General features: G+C 50.5%; 1 protein-coding gene across 2 annotated transcripts in view; it reads left to right on the top strand.

Moving 5' to 3' along the window:
• Rasa3 (RAS p21 protein activator 3) overlaps positions 1-22,936 on the top strand; it is a 117,010-nt gene that overhangs the window by 4,293 nt on the left and 89,781 nt on the right. The window contains exon 1 of one of the 2 annotated variants that reach the window (XM_029531755.1): positions 8,056-8,136. The exons of the other annotated variant lie outside the window; for it this stretch is intronic. The gene's annotated coding sequence lies outside the window, so the exon portion shown is untranslated. Of the gene's footprint in view, positions 1-8,055; positions 8,137-22,936 lie in introns of those variants that run through there. 2 annotated transcript variants of the gene reach the window in all.

The raw sequence follows: 22,936 nt of genomic DNA, 5'->3' as shown, positions 1-22,936 counted from the left end.
TCTCCCTCAGTGCTGTCTGTCAGTGCTCTCCCTCAGTGCTGTCTGTCAGTGCTCTCCCTCAGTGCTCTCCCTAGGTGCTTTCCCTGAGAGCCCTCTCTTGCCTTTCTGCTGACAACAAAATCTAACTAAAAGCAGGAGGAGCCAGTGAAATGAGGCTGTGCAGAAGTGAAAGATGGCAACAACAGGGGTGCCTGGCTGGTCAGCTGTGAGGATGCAGCATGTGCCAAAGACCTAGGTTAAGGGCTGGAAGCTCAGGGCTCCAGTTAGCCCACTGAGCAAAGTCACCATCTCCACTGGCCACAGTGTGTTGACACCAGGGCTGCTGTGGGTCACAGCAGGCCATGGACCTGCAGGGGCGGTTGTGCTTTATGGGGCTAACACAGTCATCATGGCCAAGGCTGGGTTCCGAGAGAAGAGGTGTTTTGTGAGTCATGACCATGGCCTTTGTGTACAGTAGTTTCTGGGTCTGGCTTTAAGAAGATGCCACGTGGGACAAATGTGGTCGTTGGCATGAGAGACTTTAGATTCTCTTGGGCTCTCTCATGCTAAAATTAACTTGGGTATTCCATTAACCGAGCTCAGCTCAGCTGCCTGTGGTATTTTTAACTGCCCGGGACTAATGTGCAGATCTAGGCTGTACCTGTGGAAGACAGGGGAGCTCAGGCTGGACCGCTTCACCCTGCTGGCGGAGAGAGAAACGCAGATTCCAAGTGAGGGTTTTGTGCACGTTTGTCTCATTAAAGCCCTTTTTTTTTAAAAAATTTTTTTTATTTGTGTGTGTGTTTGTGTGTGTGTGCATGCATGTGCGCGTGTGTGTGTACACATGTATGCCATATCTGCAGAGGCTGGAAGAGGGTGTTGGATTCCTTAGTGTTGCCTGCAGTTGTGAACTGCTCAGTAATGCTGGAAACTGAACTCAGATCTTCTGGGATAACTGCAAGTGCACTAAACCTCCAAGCCTATCTCATTAATTCCTAATTCTCACAACCTCATGACATGGACATCCATGAAGGGAGAATGAATACACACACACACACACACACACACACACACACACATGCAAACATATCCAGCCGGTGTCACCTCTGAGCATTTCCTGTCAGCTCACAAGGCTACTTACTTACACTACAATCTTAGACTTGATTGGTGGCTACTGGAGGGCTGACAAGCGGTTCCTTGGAGGGAGGAGCAGCTGATGTTGAGGGTGGGGGATGAAGGGGCACGGGTCCTTGCTGTAGCTATCAGGGCCGAGCTGTCTTCAGTGAAGGCTGACCAGCTCTGAGACTCACTGACCGATAGCTGCAGGTCTTGATCTCCGAGACGCTGTGAGATTGAATAAGGGGGGCCATCTAAGGTGACACGCAGTAGCCCCAAGGTGAGGATCTGTGGCGGTTGTTACCCGAAAGGCAGAACATATTTTGATTTGATTCCCCGAAGCTGATTATGTATGTGAATGCATAAGCTACGCACGCGTACACACACTGAGGAATTTGCTGCAGTTGGCTGAGGGCAAGCGATGTTGAAGTGTGATTATGAAAATATTTAGCAAGATGCATATATTCCACTTCCCGGTGGCCACCAGTGAAATGGAAGCTTTGTTAAAAAAAAAAAAAAAGACATTTGCAAATGGCCTTTGAAGGCCCAGGTGGCTGAATGACCTTGGAGATGGGCTGGCTGAATTTTAGGACCAGGGCCTTAGACAGCCTATAAAGAGAGGAAGTGATGGTTCCATTCTTGGAACCAGAAACTCAAGATAGGGTAGTGGCTGGTTCTTGATAACACTGCAGTTTTAGATGAAGTGACATTTATCTGAGTGGAGTGTGACGCTTCTGTGAACCCAGCTTACTGACAGCAGATACACTAGACCTCATCGAGGACAGAGGCGGTGTTTCCTGTATAAGCTGAAGCTCTTGCTTGGTTCCTGTTAATTTGTATTGAGTTAGAGTTCTGCCCAAGCAGTGCATAAAGGAGAGGATTAGACTTTTGATTAGCAGATAGGGTAGCAGTGTGAGGAGAGATGACTTTGCCCTTGTCTTTAAAGAGAGGACACCATGCATCCATGGGTCCCAGCATCCCGCCCACCTCTGATATTGTGAGGTATTGGCTGGTAGTGCACACAACACTGGGCACAGATGACTTGTCTGGAGGTTCCAACATGGCGAGTAGATGGAGCCTCCCAGCTCTGACAAGATGGTGCTTGTGTACAGATGTGCGTTCCACCCATCCCCATGGCCAGCAGTCAAATGAACAGATATAAAAAGTAGCTAGTTGAAAGGGTGGACTATTATGGGGCATCCACTGAGGGACAAGGGATGTTGTCTCTGGGCCAATCGAGCACCGTATCATGTTGCCTGGGGTCCCGCCTTGGTGTCTCCTCATTGTGACAAGGCCACAAGGGGGTGATCCCACATTAGTAAACCTCTCCTTACAGTTGAAAACTGTTACTCAGTATTCCAGTCGGGCTCTTGTTAAGAAAACAATTCACGAAGTGGATGCTCACAGTCAGCTATTGGATGGAACACAGGGCCCCCAATGGAGGAGCTACAGAAAGTACCCAAGGAGTTGTAGGGGGCTGCAACCCTGTAGGTGCAACAACAGTATGAACTAACCAGTACCCCCTGAGCTCGTGTCTCTAGCTGCATATGTAGCAGAAGATGGCCTAATTGGCCATCATTGGGAAGAGAGGCCCCTTGGTCTTGCAAACTTTATATGACCCAGCACAGGGGAATGCCAGGGCCAAGAAGTGGAAGTGGGTGGGTAGGGGAGCAGGGGCAGGGGGAGGGTATAGGGAACTTTCAGGATAGCATTTGAAATGTAAATAAAGAAAATATCTAATAAAAAAATAATAAAATAATAAAAAAGAAAACGCAAAAAAAAAAAAAACCCAAACAATTCACTTTCATATCTCAAAGCGGTTCATAGCAAGGCTCTCCTTCCGTCCCTCAGTCAACTCTTGGGGTTTGCTCTGATGCTGGGCCCACCATGGCAGTGCCCCAGTAGCCGTCACCGCCCTTAGAACTTTGAGGAGCCGAGGGCACACGGACACACGCGGAGGATGGTTACGGTCCTGAGAGGTGTTTCTCGCATCTTATCCAAGGCTCTGAGAAGCCAGAGACCCTCCCTCTCAGTTGTTTTATGCCAAGTATCTGCTATGCAGGGTCTGGGAGTCCTCATGGTTGGCAAGGAGTGGACCTGGTCCTCCTTGCCTTCCAGACAGGAGTGGATAGCCTCTAGCCTCCCAGTGGCATGCCCTTCCTTCTCAGGACCTTTTGTCGTGGGGCTAGTCCGTGGGGAATAGCCCCCACTGTGACCAATACTGGTGTCAGCAGATGGCATGGAGCAGAGAGACAGCAGAGGAGTCGGTGTCTGGGGTGACCATTTGCAAACCCCGCCCTGGCTGAGCAACATCTTGTCCAGTGGAAACCTTCGGACCAACATCACAGAACATGACCACTAAGAGATGTCTCTCCTCTCAGCCTTGGCTTCCAGGGTGCTTGATCTTACCCTCTGACCCACTCTCTCCGCCTGCCCCGTGCCAGGAAAACCCATCTGGAGAAGAAAGCATGGCTTTGGCAAGCGGAAAATGGGTGGAGCGCACAGTTCAGTTCGGGGAGAGGAGGTACCTCAGTCCCGAGACCCTGAGTCTCTCTGGGCATCTGTTCTGGCTCTGCCTAACTTGGGATTTTCCGAGGCTGGGGTCAGACTGGGGCACAGGGCTTTTAGCATTAGTCCAGGAACATGAGGCGCTTCCGGAAAATTCATCCGGGTAGGCCCCGAAGGCCCTGGTCAGCCTGGACTTTTGTCTCGGAGAGGATGGGATGAACGCCGCGGAGGGGCTGGTTTTCCCACGGCCTTTGGGGTGAGGGCCGGGCTGGGGAATTCCAGACCCTCAGAGCTGCAGATGGCATACTTAGCCTCCTTGGGGAGTCTTGCTGAGCTGGCCTGAAGCCCTCAATGCAGGCAGACTGCTACAGGATGGAATTCTGGGAAAGCACAACCACCCCATAGCCTGGAGAGGACGCCACCTCTTGTCCCTATGGCTGATCTCCAGTTCAGAGTCTGTACCAGATTTTCATCTGTGCAGCAGCCTCAGCCAGGTCCCCGAAGAGAGAACGCAGTTTATGCTTCACATCCCTTGTGCTGGGTCCTCGGCTGGGCACGGGAAGAAGGAAGCGGGCTGCCGGCCTCCAGCCGGAAGGGACAGTGAAGATATCCATTCCCGAGTGTCAAGGCTGTCTCTTGATCATCGGGTCAGTGAGGTTGTTGACCTAGGAACACACAATGGGGCACTTCCTCCACCCTGTAAAGTGGAGTCCTAATGGCTGGAACCGTGCCCCTGGGCTTGCGTGTACCGCTCGAGGTCTCCTGACACTGGACACCATGGAGGTGGGAGATGAGGTCAGAGAACTGATCTGCACATACGAGGCCAGCATCCAGGTTAGGGCAAGGGCCATTTTGAGGTGTCATCTTATGACATAGTTAGGATCCCATTTACATATGCGTGTGTGTGTGTGTGTGTGTGTGTGTGTGTACCCTGGGGACACCTGTAGGGCAGACTGGCGTGCCCCAGTATGCACAGTGTGATAATTGTATTGAGGGTCAGGACACTCAGCCTGGTTTATGTTGGTTGATACCCCCCCCCCCCCCAGGATTCCTAAGAACAGGAGTGGGTCAGCCCTGGCACTGTGACATTTGTGGAGTTTAAAGTAGTCCTGATTTTCACACAGTCCTTTATTTTCCCGTCACCTGCATGGGTGGGGCTTTTCCACTCTCAGGCTGAGAGCCCTTCCTATGGAGAGCTTGCCTCCCGTACTATGATTTTGATGTTTGGATGCACCTGTCGATTCTTCCACTGCCCCATACCATGAAATCTTTTCCCACAATTGTTTTGGGATTTCACGTATTTTCTGTTCGTGTGGCACAGTCATGTTTCTAGGCCCACAGCGTAGCGGGTTTTTTTTTGTTTGTTTGTTTGTTGGATTCCTTCTTGGTTTCTGACCTGTTCTCTTAGATGGCCTTTGGCAGGCAGGAGCCAAGACCCGGTCTCCTAAGCAGCGTGCTCAGGAAGCCGTAGTGAGACCCGAGTAAACTCTAGGGCAAACCTGAGTCCTTAGCTCTGTGAAGGAAGCCATGAGCAGAACTTTAGTAGGTAAGCCATGTCCGGGGACCCCAGGCAGGTCCGAGCCATAGCCTCTTGGTGAGAAGCAGGAAATGGTTGCCTGCAGATCACTGGGTTTTGACAGTCATTTTGGGTGGCGCATGGACAGTTTCTACCCATGGGTTGTTTCTGGCAGAGATGGTGCAGACTCTTGGGTCAGGTGGGCTCTTAACCAGAAGATGAATGAAGGCCCAGCCCGGACACCCGGCCTCTTTGAGCTGTGCTGGACGCACAGGCCCCTGTCTATTTTGGGGCTGTAATTCTGCTGCAGCAGTTCCCCTTGAGGAGTCCCGCAGGCAACATCTGAGACATTAGTGTGGCTGCTGCGCTCCCCAGCTGGTCCCATCCGTCTGGAATCTGTGACATTCCTTTTGCTCTTCATCACTTCCTGCTCCGGGCAGCCCTCTGCGTTCAGTGTTTGGAGAGAGCTGCTCAGTATTGGAACCCAAGAATGTGTTTATGCGTGTCCTGACTGGAAATGAAGAGTCACGTGGAAAGAAGAAAAAAAAATTTTCAGTTTTTGCCTAGTGTTTGATTCAAATTTTTGTTCATGAAGTATCCTTCATGATTTCTGTAGGGAGAGTTTTTCCTCCTTTCTGGGTCCCATAATTTTCTCCAGAGGACTAGAGGAGCATGTCGGGAGGGTTTGGCAGGCAGAGGATGCCCGCAGGGTCTCATGCCCCGAGTCAAACACCCCTTGCTTATTTCTTGTGGCTGTCACTCTGGATCGTGTAGCTCACCCGGCCCTCACATTCCCAGCTCCCACTCCATGGAGGCCACCCACCCCAGGGCTGGACTATAGCATCTCTCTAGCTACCCCACCCCTAGTGGTGTTGTGGACATAAGAACAGACTGCTGTGGTTTTGTTGCTCATAGGCTGCGAGGGTCTGGAAACTGGTGGGCCAGGCAGGGCCTCGAGGCAGATCAGCTGCTCTGGCTTGGGAGTTAGATGGGCAGGGTTACAGTCGTAGCTTTCTATGTTTGGATTCTGGTGCGTTTCAGACTGCCTGGCCACCTAGGGAAGGCAGAGCAGGCGCTGCCTGGGGAGGTTCTGACATCATCAGGAGGCTACCCACAACCATCACAGTTTGAGCTCTGATTCCTGCGAAGATGCCTCTTCAGAGTGCATGACCCTTGTCATCAGGGCAAATGAAGAGTGTAGGGCAGTCCTTCTTCCAGAGTGGACATCAAAGAGAGGGCTCAGAGGGAGACCAAGAGTGCATGGGGGTGAAGTAGAAACTTCTAGTTTCTTTGGAAAGTTAGTTACATCAAATGATGTTTTGATGGGGCACACAGGTGAAAGGATGTCTTGCTACAGCAAACACGGGAAAGAGTGTTTTCCTGAAGCAGACACAGGTGAAAGACATTTGGATATGGCAAACACGTGAAAGGACACTTGATGAAGGAGTACAAATATGACCCATCGACGTAGGGAGAAGAGCACGGAGATTTGGTTCGCTCCACCTCGATATTCTTCAATAAAGACATGCATGCATTGGTTCGCCTTACATAGTGTTGTTGAGCTCAACTGGTGGTAACGCTGCCATTAAGAGACGCTTACCCAAGAACTGCATGTGAGGTTCCTGTGGCAGCCTGGTTCTTCTGAGGCCTCACCTTAGGCCGGTTGGCAAGCCTGGCGGTTTCTTCAGGATTGAACTACATCTGTTTGGTGTTTGCTTGCTGACAGGAGTGGACGGTAGCTGCTGGTTCATGCTTGGTGTCTGCCTGCCTAGGGGACTGGGCTGTGGCTGCTAAATCATATTTGGTGTTTGCTAGAGGACTGAACTGCTGCCCAGAAAGATTGAGCTCGTCCCCCAGAGAGCTATTGCTGGGCAGGTCCACTTCCCCCATATCCTAATAACTTTTCTCTTCCACTACCTCTGCTGGATGGTGGGCTATAGGCGAGGCTGAACCCTTCCTTATTAAAACGTTGCGAAAATGTATGCCTTCTGTGGGGTTTCCCTAGGACCTTGGCCTCGCTGGTCACATAAATTGATGTCACCATAGGGCCCTGCCATTCTTACCTGCTGGCTCTAATGTGTCCTGTCAGCCCCAGCTTTGCTGCGCATGGTTGAGAAAGCTATGGCTTCCATCAGATCAGACTGAAAACCCGGAGGAGAGGGCTGTCTTGTGTATGCTTGTCCTTTAGCACCTGCCACCTTATTCCCAACCCGGGGGCAGGTCGACCTAATGCACAACAACAGAATTGGTGCTGCCCTCTGTGGGTCTGCTGATTACCACCCCGCTGAGTCAGGAAGGAAGCGCATACCCAGGGAGGTCTTTCTCTTTTGCAGGGGTTTTATCTGGGGATTTTACCCACCAAGGATCACTTGGTGATGGCTGGGACTCCCCATTGTTACATGGGCATCCATGGGGCCCAGGGTCCTGAGGTGAAGGCCTCTTTTGATTACACTTTTGAACAGCATGATGGGAGAAGACTGGTATGGGGACATTGTTGGATGTCTGGTGAACACCAGGAATGTGTCTGACTCTAGTCCTCCTCAGGAAGTGGAGTATCACATTACTGTCAGTCATATTTTGGGAGCAGGGAGCAAAGATCTCTCTGCACATCATGCTGGAGAAAAGACTCCAAAGCTGTGTCCTGTGTAACTGATGCTTTGCAGTCTTGGGTGTGGACCCAAGTGATAGAGGTGTATGAAGTTTTCCAGCTGGGTGACCTTCACGTGTTACTTGAGCTTTCTGTGCCTTGGCTTAATACCATACAATGAGAATCCTAAGCGCTCCTTCCTAGTAGCGTTGCGGACTGGAGAGTCTGCGAAGTGCCACTTCCGTGTGGGCATGGAATAAGCTGAGCCCGATGTTGTCATTGTTCTCTTCTGGTTTCTTATCTCACCCAGGAGCCATGTGGGGGTTGGTGAGAGTCAGTGTCTGCTCAGGGTCACGGGATGACGGGTGAGCCGAGGCCTGGGCTGTGGGTGACCAGGCAAAACTCTTCCTAAGAGTACAGAGTTTTCTTGGTGAGTGGGCACCGTGCGTGGGCTTGCGGTGGGAGGGTTAGGGATTTGTGAGCCCCTCCGTAAACCAGAGCCTGTCCTGCCATGCAAATCCTCTGTGTCCTACATTAGCTGACCTTGTTCAGATGTCTTCCATGGTGTGCTCTGACCTACCATGAAGTGCTAACCTCAATGTGGCCTTGTGTCTATGCACAGTGTTCATAGAGTGTCTGTTGCAGTGCGGAGGCAGGGTGTGGAGTTGTGCATCAAGGCTGCTTTCCCGGAAGCTGTGACTGGGCTCCTGGACACTGGTGAGGAAACAGGTGGCACAGGATACTGAAGCTGAAGGAACCACTTTGTGTGTAGCAGGTAGCCCACAGCCACTTAGCGTAGCCTTTAGATGGATTTCCTGGACTAGCCCGTTGCCATCTCTGTTATGTAGGCCATCATACCAACAGATGCAGTGTGCTATGGTAAGAGTGTCCCTGAAGGCCTGTCTGTCAGAGGCATGAACTCTAGGTTGATGCTCTGGGAGGACAGATCTTTAGGGAGTGGGGCACAGAGGATGCTGGGCCCTGAGCCCCCCTCTTCTTGGCCATTCTCGGCTAGGAGGCAAACAGCTCTGCTCCCTCCCACGGTCCATCCATGGTGTGCTAACACACACCCAGAGTGCAGCAGGAACCTCCAGACGCAGCAAAGCCAACCTCTCTGTAAGGCGAGGGACACAGAACGCAGCTTATTTTGCAGAATTTAAGAGTGTTCTCAAATTGAGCCTAGCTTAGCGCAGACCCTGCATGCCGTCGAGCCCATGTGGAAGGCAAGGTCAGCTTCCAGCACTGGGTCCCAGTGTTACACTGAGGCCCTTGCTTGCTTTCTGTTAAGATATATTCATTTGCCAGTCTTGCACCCAGCAAGGCTTACTTCGATGGCTCAACCAGGATACCCAGGAACACTCCTCCACAGGGGTACAAAGGCAACAGATACCTCATTGCCCACAGACAGGAACACAGTGCCTTGGCCACCTACAGTGAAGGCTTCAGGGGATCCCAGGGGATTTGGAGTTTGCCAGACCTTGGCTCTGTGCACCATGTTAGCAGCCTGTCCCTGGAACTTGTCTTTCTTGCCCAGGCCTGTAGCTGCCCACAAGGACTGGGTGACCTGCTCATAACACTTCAACTCCAGAAATACCAGGAACCTCCCTGACTTGCGTCTCTAACTCTCCCGGGGCAAGCTGGGTCATTTTGTCATTGATGCTTTTGGAAGTAGGGCTACTGAGAAATTGACATGGGGGGGGGGAGCGTGGGAGGCACCGTGTCCCGTGTGGCTTAAAGGCCACAAGAATAAACTATTATATTTTTCAGGGTAAAATAAGGTCTGGGTTCATCACGGTCTTAGCAAGCAAATGGGCAGTTTTTAACGGGTGACGTTCATGCAGGCTGTCAGAGCTGGGGAGTGCTGAGTCCTGGCCCTTCCCTCTTACCCTCAAACGCGTAAAACCCGCATGTCCCTTAGCTCTTTCCAAGATAGTTTTGGACTCTAGTCTAATAAAGGAAACCTCAGGAAATCCAGAATAGAAAGCACATGGCTAGAGGAAGTTCATTTTAAGCACTACAGATAAGTTCGTGGTTTGACTTTTTAATAGTGCTACACACCAGTCAGCTCGCTGAAGTCAAGGGGTGTCTCGCCCACTCAGGGATCTGGGTTCAGTGTCCACTTGGAGCCTGGAAATGCAGGTTAAGGGTTTATGGTGTTTAATGAGCTCGTGGGTATCTGACATCAGCTATTTTTCCAAGCTAGGCCTGGGTCTCTCTCTCTCTCTCTCTCTCTCTCTCTCTCTCTCTGTCTCTCTCTCTCTGTCTCTCTCTGTCTCTCTCTCTCTCTCTTTCGGTTTCTCTTACTCTCGGGAACAGCTTGGTCATCGGGAAGAAACGCAGCAGCGCTCTGCGTTGCTTTCCTACCTCCTCTTCTTTATGAGCAGCAGCTTACAGGGACACCATTGCTGGCATGCTTGCTTCCCAGTGTGTCTGCCTGTGCAGGAGTCCTCCAGCCCGAGTCTCCATGCGTGGGTGCCCGTGCTCCCTGAAAGTGGAGTGAATAGCTTTGTAGGAGAAAGGAGCCTGAGGTGATGGCTTTAGGATGAGTGACCACCAAGAACCACTCATGGGGCTGGTGAGATGGCTCAGTGGATAAGCACACTGACTGCTTTTCCGGAGGTCCTGTTCCCAGCACCCACATAGTGGCTGACAACCATCTTTAAAGGGGTCTGATACTCTTTTCTGATGTGCCAAAGGACATGCAGACAGAATACTCAGACAACAAAAAAGAACACAAGAAGGATCGCTTGTATTCTGATTCCTGCCTGCTAGATAGTGGGGCCCAGTATCCTTGTCGGGCTGTCCCACTGTTGTAATGGGTCAGCCGTTACCATAGCCTGGCCACTCGGAGCTCTTAGGGCTTCATGGCATCCCTATGCCCCCTCCAGTCTTCTGTCTTACTCTGGGTAAGACCTCTCTCATTTCTCTTTGGAGTATGAGGAGATAATACCTACAAAAGAGACCTGCTATTCTGATATGCATTGGAATGACCCCCCAGTGGCTCAGTGACCCCCTAGAAACACACCCGTAGCTTGTCCCTGATGGCTGATTTGCTACAATTAAGGTGTTTGGAGGAACTATGCAGTTAGAAGATATTTGGGAAAAAAGGCAGTATGCATTGGCGTGGTACTCTGAGAGGCTGGATGCCCTATGGGTAGGAGGTGGCATTTCCTCTGTGACAGCATCAGACAGTGTAACTCAGTTTGTGGTCCAGCGGTGGATGGCATCAGCAGGTGCTAGTCTTGGTGGTTCTCGCAGCCCTAACAATGATGGCGTCAGTATGCATGGTGGATACACACTCTTGGCTTGTGGCTTGATCACCCTGTGCAGGTCCTGGTTTGGGCTAGAATTTCATCCTTATGGATAAAGTACTCCTCCTCGGGTAGTCCCCCACTCTCCAGCAAGCACGAGACAGACACGAATGTGTTGAATTCAAGTGGCAATGCTTCTGTACAGACCCTCCCTTGGCTGAGCAACCATTGCAAGCTCTGCCTGTGTGGGCTGGGGACTGGGACACTTGGAGCCTGTGGCTGCTCAGCCTTGCTGCTGTAGCGTCATGCAAGCAGACGTGTCACCGGGGAAGGGTGGCAGTATGTCTGTGGAACCTTATTTATGGGCGCTGACATTTGGGTTGTATGTAATTTTCAGATGCTCCGAACTGTCCTTTTGATAAGGTTGTTTTTGAAATCTGAAAGCCATGTCTGGAGAGATGGCTCAGTCCAAAAAAGTGCCTGCCATGCAAGGATAAGGGCTGGAGCTTAGCACCCGGGGGAAGTCTGGGCACAAGGGAGCGGGAGACCTTGGAACGCCCCGTCCTACATGGGATGTCTCCATCGGATCCCTCTGCTCACGGCTCAGGGAACCCCGTGGGAGAGAAGGTGGGAAGAGTGTTGACCATTGAGGACAGAGGACATCAAGGAAACAAGGCCTTCTGCATGCACCAGGGTTCACACACACACATGAACACGTGGAAACCGTGGCAGCACACACAGGGCCTGCACAGGACCAAGTCAGATGGGGTCCTAGAGCTGACAGGAGAGCTAGGCACAAGTCCCACCCACAATCCAGAAGCGATTGGCAGTTGATACCTGCTCACAGACGAAGAATTCGTTTTCCCCAATGCAGTCCTATTGAGTATACAGTTTATAAACCGCACTTAAAGGGCAGACCCCATGCCCAGCAGATGGCCGACACAAAACAAAGTAGGTGGTAGTTTTGGGTGGGTTTTGTTGTTATTTTGTTTTTATTTTTGTTTTGTTTTGTTGTTTGTCCCACAGTGCTTTGTCTAAACGTTGCTTTTTCTTTTTACCTTGGAGACCTTTTGCTTATCTACTGTGGTTCCCAATTCAGTTTGAATGGGTTTTCTGTGCGTGAGAGTGTATGTATCTCAGTGTCCACATATGTGCCATGTGTTCTTTCTTTCGCTCTTTTTTCCCATTTGTTAATAATTTATCGTATTACTGTTTTAGGTGCCTGTTTGTATTTCAGTGAGAGAGGGGGAAGGAAGGGCTGTGGATTTGGAGGGATGAGGGGCTGGGGAGGATCTGGGAGGAGCTGGGAGGGGAAACCATGATCAGCATATATTGTATGAAAAAAATCTATTTTTAATTAAAAAAAAGATAATGTCTGGGCACAGTCGGAGACATCTGTCATCCCGGTGCTGGCTGAAGGAGGACCCCTGGCTCACTGATGAGTTCAGTTCGTAACATGATGTGGCAGGGACTGAGGAAGATGCCTGGTGTTGACTTTAGTCCTCCATATGCATGCACATACATGATTAGGTGTACCCTTTCACATACACACACACACACACACACACACACACACACATGAATGTTTACCCTCCACACACATATACAAACAAATGAAAAAAGCCATTTTTATCTTGCCTTGGCAAACACAGTACTTGACTTGGGGCTTCTGTCTATCTTGCCAACCCCAGGACTAGAGTCTAGCTGCAGGGCAGCCTGTAGCCTGAGAGCAGGGGCCCGGACTCCATGCTGCTCAGCCACTGACTCTCCAGTGCTTTTATGTTGGATTCGGGTCGTTTCTTTTTCTTGACTCACTAATATTTCTGGTTATAGAAGGAATGTTTTTCCTCAGTTCACATTTAGACCACGGCTATGGGAGGCCGCTCAGTGTCTTGTGATCATGAGAGTCGTAAGGGCTTGTACCCTGCCCTGACATAGACCTTGGCTGTATCAGAGCCTAAACTTTTTGAGGGAAGGTTCCATGCCCTGTTCTATAAGCTTTGGGACCCGGTTGCCCTTAGCTATGCCTGGAGAGCAAAACTTTGATAATCAAAGGATTAGGGGAAATCCAGAACCTGTCTCTGTGGGCCAAACAATTCTTTGAAGTGTGTCGGTTGGAATTCTTGCTGAAGAAAATTTATGGTCCAGAAGCACGGAGATTCTTGGGCTAGTAGGAGGTGAAACTGTTTATTTTAGTCTGGTTAAGGGGTGGGTAGCCCTGGTATAAACTCTTTGTTACTATGGTGTGAGCTCCTTGCCATCCTGGGCGAGCTCCCTGCCACGTCACCGTCACCGGTGTGTGACACCACCGCCCACTTCTTGGCTTTCACCTTTTAGAGGTAAGTCACATGGCTCCCGAGATGAGTGTGCTTAGCAGAGCTCACTTGTGAGACACGGATGATTGTGAGGTAGAGTTATTACAAAACACGCTCAGGCCTTCCCAGAGAGGGCCGTTCCTCTTTAGTAGCCGAGGGAGCTGGTGGAACCCGGGCAGGGCCAGTGCTACACAACTGGCTCAGCTTGGCCTCGCCTTCTCGCCTTATGCTGCGCGCGTTGCTTGTCCCCTTGATGCTTGCAGGGCAGAAGGCTTACAGCAGGTAGAGTCGTGCAGGGATGTCCCTGTGAGGGCGCCATGATAGATTTTTTTTTTTTTTTTAGTCTAGTGAGGAACCTCAGGGAGGACTCAAGGCTCCTTGCCTAACATTAGAGCTACCGGAGACGCCCAAACAGCCTCAGAGCAGAATCAACTCACCAGATCCCTGAGCTGGGCTGGGTCGGCTTCCTTCCGGAAAGCCGATGTGGGATCAGGTGGGAGGGGGAAGCGGGGAGCAGCAACGTGCGCCCCTCTTCTCTTTCCTCAGGTTCTACCCTGAGTCCTCCCTCAGTCCTACCCTGCTTATACCCTCCTAGGCAACTGTTGCTCTAGGGCTTTGCTGGACTTTTACGTGTGTGTATGTGGGGCGGTGGTGGGTGAGGCTTGTATAATCACTGTAGAAGGGAAGACAGAAAAGCAAAATTAAAAAACATAGAGCTGTAGTTCCACACTGGGGTGCCTTGTGCCTAGGAAGCCTAACACTTTCTTTTGAGGGACTGGGCATTGTTTGTGGGTGTCTGAGAGCCGGGGTGTATTCACTGGGTGGTTTGAGCTCCACTTGTAAAGGCCATCTTGTGTATTTTCAAGTTGAACATATACAATGTTCCCAGCCTGTGTTGAGGGGAGACCCTCTTATCTAAGCACCCTCTAAACACTGGTGTGGCCTAGCCACATGCTGACCTTGCACGTGGCCTGGAAGGTACTTGCAGAGATCCGAAGGCCTCGTTACTGTTCAGACAAGGACCTGGAAGGGTTGGTTGGTTTGGTTGGTTTTGGTTTTGGTTTTTTGTTTTTTTTTTGGTGGGCAGAGGATGAATAAGAAATCCTTCCGTTAGTTTCTTTCTTTGTCACACTGGCTGCGGGCCATAAGAGCCGTTTGGGTCATCAGCATAGTTGTCTGTATCCCCATATCCTCCTAGCCAGAGAAAGGTGAAATCAGAGTTTCTAAGTCAGCCTGGTGTCTGCCGGTTTTATTGTGTTATTCTCTGCCTCAGATGGCAGGTGTGTGGAACACTGACTGACATTGAGCTTTCAAATCTCTGTTGATGTCTCTGATCCTGGGCCAGGTAGGTAAAGGAAGGAAAGGTCCCTGCTGCTATTGGAGTGTTCCTTCTGCTTACGACACCTCTCCCCCAATAAAGCCTTACTCTAGCTCTAGACTTTGAGAGAGCTCACCTTGTAGGTATGGGCTGAGTATCAAACCACGCTGCACCATCACCAAGACAAAGTCTTGAGAACCTGGGGCTCGAGCCCATTTGTCAGAGTGAAAGCCTTTGTCCTGGAATCTAGAGTTTTACTAATGTTGCTTCCTTGGGAAACCCTTGGGATTCCGACATAACCTAAGGTCACCACAGTTGGAGTTGGATGTAGGGGAGGTCTTCGTGACCTAGAACATCTGTACCCTGGTACCCCAATACCCTGAGTCCATCATTTTGCATTGGGTTGGGGGATATCTGCCTAGGCTCCTGGCTGTGCCACCCTGGGACATTGCCCTGTAACACTGGGTAGTCCTTGTGTAGAGCCCAGTGGACCAGAGCTTTGCAGGAAAGCCGTCCTGGGCACAAGGGCATGGGGTGCCTCAGTGTTGCCACAGAGCTGATATGTAAAAGGAGATAGTCTATCCTCTTGAAGTGACCCTTGACTCTAGTGCTGGCTGGAGGGGTACCTAGCCCATTCCTGTCTTGCAAACCTACACTGTTGGAAGTAGCTATTGTTGCTAGCTGCAGTTGGAAAGTGGAAGGCTGCAGGGTTGTTCATGCCATACACAGTATGGCCCCGGAGACCCAAGCAAGCAAGCAAGCAAGCGAGCGAGCGAGCGAGCGAGCAAGCAAGCAAGCAAGCAAGCAGAGTTGGTCTACTTTACTGTTGGGGAACCTGAGGCTTGGAGCAGGTCCTATCTGTTCTGAGCTTAGTCTTCTATCTCGGGATGAAGGCCCTTTGCCGATATAGGCCCCTGTTTCTGAGGACCCAGAACGGTTCGGTTGGAAAGGACAACTGTAATGTGAGCTCTTTTGCAATGGCCACTGACCCAGCCTACGTTGCTGAGACCTGTTGACAGCGACTGGCTTTTGCTGCTTCTATCATAGGCTTTTTACCTTCTGAGCTGACTGGGTGCTATGGATGGTGATGGGGGGAGTGGGGGAGAGATGTTCTTTAAACTGGGGCCCAGAGCCCACCTGAAAAGGTATATAACAGAATGCCAAGGAAGCCATCCAGAGCCTCACACTGGGTGTGAGGAGGAGGAGGGGAGAGAAGACACACACTGCCCTCTCCTCCAGCAGGTTGATGGGTGGAAAGATCAGATTCCAAAGCTCACCCAACAGGCAAGATGCAGGGAAATCCTTCTCCACCGGGACAGCTTTGACAGAGCACAGTGTCTGCCACTGTGAGCCCCAAGGCACTGTCTCCTTACACATACTGACTTCTCTGCCTTCTGCCTTCCTTTTTGCCTGGAATTTGGGGTCCTTAGTCAGGTCTAGAGCCCCAGGAGGTCACTTATTAGATGGACTGGTGGACATCAGAGCTGGGGATTTCCTGTCCAGTTGATTGTAATTCACAGAAGATTGAGGTCACTTGCTGGTTGGACAGTAAATGACAGTCTCCACTCGTTGAAGGCTCCAGTTCTGGGAGCTAAAAATAGAACCGGTGTCGGGGATTGAATCATTTCGGGAAGGATTGAGATGAAGATGGAACTCCAGGGAGCAAGATTCAGGGTGAAATGGTTCTGTTGGCGCAGAGATGGAGAAAATGGCCACCCGTGGGATGCAGGACCTTAAAGATACTTCTTTAATCAATCAGCGTGCAGTTAGGAAGACTGATTACTTTAAATTGCAGTGAAGTGAAGAACACTCTGAATCTTGATTATTAGCTCTGTTTAAATGTTAAAAAAATTATTGAGAACCTTTTTTTTTTTAAAAAAAAAGATTTTGTTTTCATTTCCTGTGCATGTATGTCTGTGCACCCTGTGAGGCTAGGAGAAAGTATCAGATACCCAGGAACTAGAGTTATAGACAGTTGTTAACCACATTATGGGTGCCGAGAATCAACCTGGTCCTCTGGAAGAGCCAGTGTTATTAACCATGGGGCCATCTCGCCAGTCCAATTGTTTGGACTAGGGCCGATTCTGATTGGAAGTTGGGTCTTATAGCGAGAAGCTATAAAAGGTGATGCAGTTGCAAGGAACTAGGTGTATTTGTGTTTTGCACACTGTCTCGGGACGTACCTGTGGTCAGTTTTTCACATTGGACATAGGGGTTAGGCTTCCTGATGGGCAGGAAGTGATGCAGGAATATACCACAGTGGGGCCGGAGTTCCCTTGATGGTTAAGAAGGTATTTTAATTACCTGAGAGATTGGGGTGAGGTTAATAAAGGGGGTGGCTTCCTTACCTTAAAAAGGAATTACATTCTAGCTCACACTGTATAAACTTTTCTATATTATTAAAGGTTACATTGTAGGAAAAAAAATTAAACAACAATAAAATTGGCAGACCACCAGAGTGTCCTGAATAGTCCCAGAAACGTGGGGCAAAGTTCATTAACAGGGGAGCAAACTACAAAGCTGAACTCAGGAGTCTTACCAGCTGGGAATAAAAAAAAAAAGAAAAAAGAAAAAAGAAAAAAAAATGTGCCTCTACGGAACACAGGGATTCCTCTCTTCTTGTTGTTCCACGCACAGTGCAGTAAGACAGTCACTTCCGTAGACAGCACTTACACAGCTGAGACAGCGGGTCACCCAGGGAGATTTAACGTGCAGATGAAGACATGCATAGGCTACATATAAATACGGCACCATTTTCTATAAGGGACTTGAGCATCCATCTCTGGAGGGACACTGGGACCAGTCCCCACGGATGCTGAGGGGACTGCATGTAAGAATGTAAATGTCTGTATGACAAGACGCCGATAGCTGCAGATTGGGGTGACCCTAACCCACAAGCAGCAGACATCTCTACAAAGTAGCACCAAGGCCCAGGGGAACGCAAAATGCAAACGGTGCTGCCTGTCATCTTGTCCACCCACACTTCCTCAAACAAGCTGTAGTTACAGCAAGGAGCCAAGGGCTTTCTCGGGCTCAAGCTAGTGAGCACGTGAACTCGGGCCCAGGGCTCCACTGCATCTGTGTGTGAGCTCCTGTGTGCCTACGTGGAGAGGGATGCTGTAAGGAGATCAGTAGTGACGGTCCCCCGTCATTGGCAGGTATGTAGACAGAGGTTCCCAGCACAGTGTGAGGTAGGAGCCTCTGGAGAGATGAGATGAACATCGAGGGCAAAAGCCAGGTGGACAGATCACGTGCTGTCTTTGGACAAGTCATGTGGATGCATTGTGTCAGCCCTGTGCCTTAAAGTGGATTGTTAGTCTGTAGCTAGGACCGTGGGGTAGCCTTTTCAGTGTAGCAGAGGGTTGGGAAGCTAGTTTAGCACAGTGTGATAAAACGTCAGTAAAAGTAGGCTGGCCATGGTGCGGCACGCCTTTAATCCCAGCACCGGGGAGGTAGAGACAGGCCAAATCCTATGAATTCAGGGCTAGCCTGGTGTACATTAGTGAGTTGTGAGCCAGCCAGGGATACATAGGGAGACCCTGTCTGAAAACAGACAGACAACCGACTTTAGTAAAAGCTCAGAGCACCCTTTCCCATCTATAAATACATTTGTGCCTTGTATGGTTGTGTGCTCAGAGAGAAAGTGTTCAGAGCCACAAGTGTCCACACTATATGATCTGCTTGGTCATTTAGGTGTGGGGCTAGATGAAGGGGGGGACAGACTCCCTACTGAGGCCTATGTGGTACTTACATATGTATCTTTAAAATATATATTGAATAATTACATGGACATGTGATTAAAAGTTTTGAAACACAGGAAAATGGTTTTTGTAGGATTTAATTTTGGACATACACCAACATGCGTTGGGCTGGATCCGCCCAGTGGTAGTGTGAGCCTCTCAGGAGGTTGAAGTGCAGTTCTTTCTTGAACTTTCAATGTGGATGATACAGCATCCCTGCCTTCCAGGAGGCCATGGCCTATGGCCGCTGTCCAACGTCACTAGGTTTCCTTGCTTGGCCCCGTCATCAGCACAGAGTGGGCTCAGGCAGTGTGCCCAAAGTGATTACAGAGCGAGTGGGAACTGCCTCGTTCTCTGTCCTTTGTGGGCAACCACAAATCCAAGCTTGAACCAGCCCTGCCCCTTCTGAAGTCTTGGTGATGATTTTGGAGTAGGAGGAAACATACAATTAGAACTTTGGTTTTCTTTCCCACATTGTATTTCACATGTGTGTTCTTCTGGGATGCCTTCTGCCCTTGTCTCCTAATGTCTAAAACCCCATCGAAACAGTGGGTGGCTCTTACTGAAGTGGCGATCACAGGGCCTGCCTGGTCTGGGCTAAGTCTTCTGCATACACCATGGTGTCTGTGGGACTCCTAACGCGGGAGTCGGGAGTGCCTCTGACTCTCTTGCCTGCCCCTTGGACCCTTCTCCTCCCACTGGGTTGCCTCGTCCAGCCTTGATGAGGGTTTGTGCCCAGTCTTATTGTATCTTCTTATGCCGTGTTCGTTGATATCCCCGGAAGGGCTGCTCTTTTCTGAAGGGAAATGGAGGAGGAGCGGATCTGGGGGAGAGGGGAGGTGGGGGACTGGGAGGAATGGAGGGGGTGGAGCTGTGGTTGGAATATATTGGAGGAAAAAAAAACCAGTGGCTTTTTATAGAACAGAATGGCCATGTGTCTTCCCTCCAGCCTCAGATTCCTCTGGGACCATATCTGCCGCAAGTCCTCATCTTGTCCCAGAACCCCAGAGAGATGGCTCTCTGTATCGGCCAGAACCAGTGCAGGCTGCTTTAGGCTTTCCTGAGAAGAGGGGCCCTGGGGGGTGTAGGGGGTAGTTCGAGCATGGTTCTGACGAGAACTCACAGATCCTATTCTGATGAGGTTCCGGCTGTCAACCTTGGGCAGCACTGGGCTCGCTCGGTGGATCATAGGAACTGGTGAAGGCTGAGGGTCAAATAGCACAGAAGCAGCCTCGGGTGAGGAGCCCTTTGCCCAGAGCTCTCTGGAGCCTGGCTTTTCCCACCCAGGTTCAGCTCCTTCACAGGGTCAGTGACTGCTAGGCAGCACCAGCCCCCACCTTTTCCCAGAGACTAGATCATTATGGGGGGGAAGGGGGACAAGGTGAGGAAATACCTCCCCACTCAGCAGTCTCAGAACTGGCACGGGGGCCAGAGTCCGCCAAGGTAAAGTGTGCAGAAAAGCAAGCTCTGGCTCCAGCTCCCTCCTTGGTTTCTCCCAACACTGGCTGGGGTGACAAGCTCTGGTTCCAGCTCCCTCCTTGGTTTCTCCCAACACTGGCTGGGGTGACAAGCTCAGTTTCTTCTCAGCCTTCAGAGTACACGTTTAAGAGGCCATGTAGAAGCAAGTTAATATTCTGACTCTATTCTTTAGCAGTAGTACACCAAAGTTGTACATGATCATGTTCACTATATAACATAGCTTATTACAAAATGCAGAAAGCCATGCCCTCTCTGAGGGCCAGAAAAAGCAGGGCCAGAAGGAGCAGGGCCAGGGAGAAGCCTGACTGGGCTGATCGCCAGTCCTCCAGAGATGGATGGTCTGGGGTTAGGGACTAAGCCTAGTTGGTAGAGTGCTTTGCTAGTGTGTTTGAAGCCGTGTGTTCTACCCCTAGCATTACATAAACTATGTGAGGTGGTTCCTGGCTGCAGTCTGAGCACTGGGAGACCGAGGCAGGACTACCAGGGGTTCAAGGTCATCCCCAGTCAGTTCCAAGGCAGCCTGGGATACATGAAACCCTATCTGGGAGGAGAAAATTCAATATGAGATGGTTGAGAGAGAAGGGGTGTGATGCTGGATGGGAAGGTTCGGTGGATAGCACAGTCCGTAGAAGACTGGTCATGCCAGAATGAGGACACAAGTTCTGTTCCCAGAACTCTCATATGAAGTTGAGCATGGTGCCTTGTGCTTCTGATTCCAGCTCTGGGGAGGCAAAGACAAGGAGATCCCTGGGGATCAGTAGTCAGCCACATTAGCCTAATCAGTGGACCCCAGGTCCCCGCGATAGCTCCTGAGGGGCCAACAACTGAGGTTGGCCATGTGCCTCCACAAGCATGTGTGCATGCATGCTCAAACGAGCACACACAGACACGCACAGATGTACACACATACACACACACTCGGAGGGGTGTTGGGGAGTCTAATAAGGAGATTAAACCAGAGTTAAGATGTGTGCGTATCCTCTGATTCTTCTCAATGCCTACCTTATCCTAACAGACTAAAGAGAAGCCATGCTCAGGTGTTTGAGTCTGGTCTCCAGCCGGAACCCGTGTTCCTTCTAATGCACACAACATGCAGAAACCTGTCGGATTTTGTTAAGAGAGTTAAAACAAAACAAAACAAAACAAAACAAAAAAACAAAAAAACACCTTGGAGATCTTTGGTCAACAGTGCTTTTGGTCAAGTGGAGTTGGCTTGTGTGTGAACATGGAGGAGTGGCTGAGCTGTATATAGAGGTTGCAGTGGGTTGCAGCAGCTGTGCTGTGTTGGGGCAGTGGCTTTGTACTGTTCAGATCTGCTTTCCCAGACTTGCCCTGGAGTGGGGAGGCTGCTCAGTTACAGCAGTGGTGTCCCATGTGGGGGTCGCTGAGAGTTGATCTGTAACCTATGTTAGGATTTTATTGCTCAGGTAACTGAAGCAGGAAGGAAAAACCTAAAGTCACTCAGGACTTTGACCCCTAAGGTCACTCAGGACTTGACCCCTAAGGTCACTCAGGACTTTGACCCTTACACAGTTACTGATTGGCTCTGGAGATGTTCCAGCAGGCGTGTGATCAGAAATGCTTGGTCTCAGGAAGTGATGTCAGTGCGTAGAGATACAGCTGTTCTGTGCAGGAGTTGTGAGAACTGAGAGGTGACAACCGCATTGCTGAGGGAACTCGGAGACCAAGGCTGCTCTGGTTCTGATAAGTGCCCAGGGAAGCCTGCTGGACGAGAGGATGTCGGGTGGCTGTAGGTATCAGCAAGAGGGAAGGGGGTGTCCAGAGCTGTGTGAGCCGCAGAGCTGTGCATGTGCAGGAGAGTCCAGGGAGGAGCCGGATCAGCTGGGCACCAGTGACCATGTGGTGGTCGGGGCTTCCATGTTGGCTGGGAGTAAGCTTGACTGAGACACCAGGAGAGTGGCATCTTGGGAAGAAAAGGGTTTGTTTTGCTCACAGTTCTGTATCATAGTTCAATGTCAAAATCAGGTAGGGCAGGAACTTAAGCCGGGCAGGATCCTGGAGGCAGGAGCTGACACAGAGGCCATGGAGGAGTGCTGCTTACTGGCTTGCTCCCTATGGCTTGCTCAGACTTCTTTTTTATAGAGCCCAGGACCACCAGCCTAGGGGTGTCACCACCCACAGTAGACTGGGCGCATCCCCATCCATCAGTAATTAAGAGAATGCCCTCCATACCCACCTACAGCCTGATCTTATGGAGGCGTTTTCTTGATGGAAGGTTCCTTCCTCTCGCATGGCTCCGCCCCGTGTCAAGTTAACATGAAACTAACCAGCACAGATACCTTCTGAGGGCCATGGTGGCAGGGTCAGTGTGTGTGTGTGTGTGTGTGTGTGTGTGTGTGTGGCGGGGCGCCATCTCATGAGGACTCAGGAAATACAAAGTAGTATTTACTTGGCTTCATGACTGACTCGCTGAAGCAGATGTGGGCTTCTTGCCAATTTAGTTCAGCTTATTATCATTAGAGATGAAGAGAAGCCTGTGTGTGCATCACACTCCATTTCCAAGCCTGTACGAAGAGGCAAAGGGAGGCTCTAGAATCCTGCAGTGTATGTGCTGAGCTGGGAGGGGTGGGGTGGGGGGGTAGGTGAGGGTGCTAGAGGTGGTGGCCATCCCAGCTGGAGTTCCATAGTCACTACTGTGAATGTATGAGGGAGAGTCCTTGAGCCGAGCTTACCAAATGTTTGTCAGATCCCACTGGGTAGGTGAGAGAATAATAAAGCTAAAAATAAACTCTCAAAGACCTGTTTCTTTCTTCACTTTCCGGCTCCTTACAAAGATGAGGGATAGAGTGTGAACAGGTGCAAGGAGTATGTGGGCAATTGCCACTGTCCATATGGAGGTAACTGCATGTCATACGGGGTCAGGGAGATAGCAAAGTGTTTGCCTTGGGATTATTAGGACCCAAGTTCGATCCCCAGAACCCACATCAAAAAGCTGGACATGGTGGCTCACGCTTTTATCCCCAGCACTGTGGATAGAGATGGAGACAGGCAGATTCCTGGGACTCTGGTCGGCAGCATAGCTAAGTTGGTGAGCCCGAGAGAGAGAGAGAGAGAGAGAGAGAGAGAGAGAGAGAGAGAGAGAGAGAGAGAGAGAGAGAGAGAGAGA

Source organism: Mus pahari, chromosome 19, assembly GCF_900095145.1.
Source record: "Mus pahari chromosome 19, PAHARI_EIJ_v1.1, whole genome shotgun sequence".
NCBI lineage: Eukaryota > Metazoa > Chordata > Mammalia > Rodentia > Muridae > Mus > Mus pahari.
Note: the sequence above shows the minus strand (reverse complement) of the source record. Positions and strands in the feature narration are given on the sequence as shown.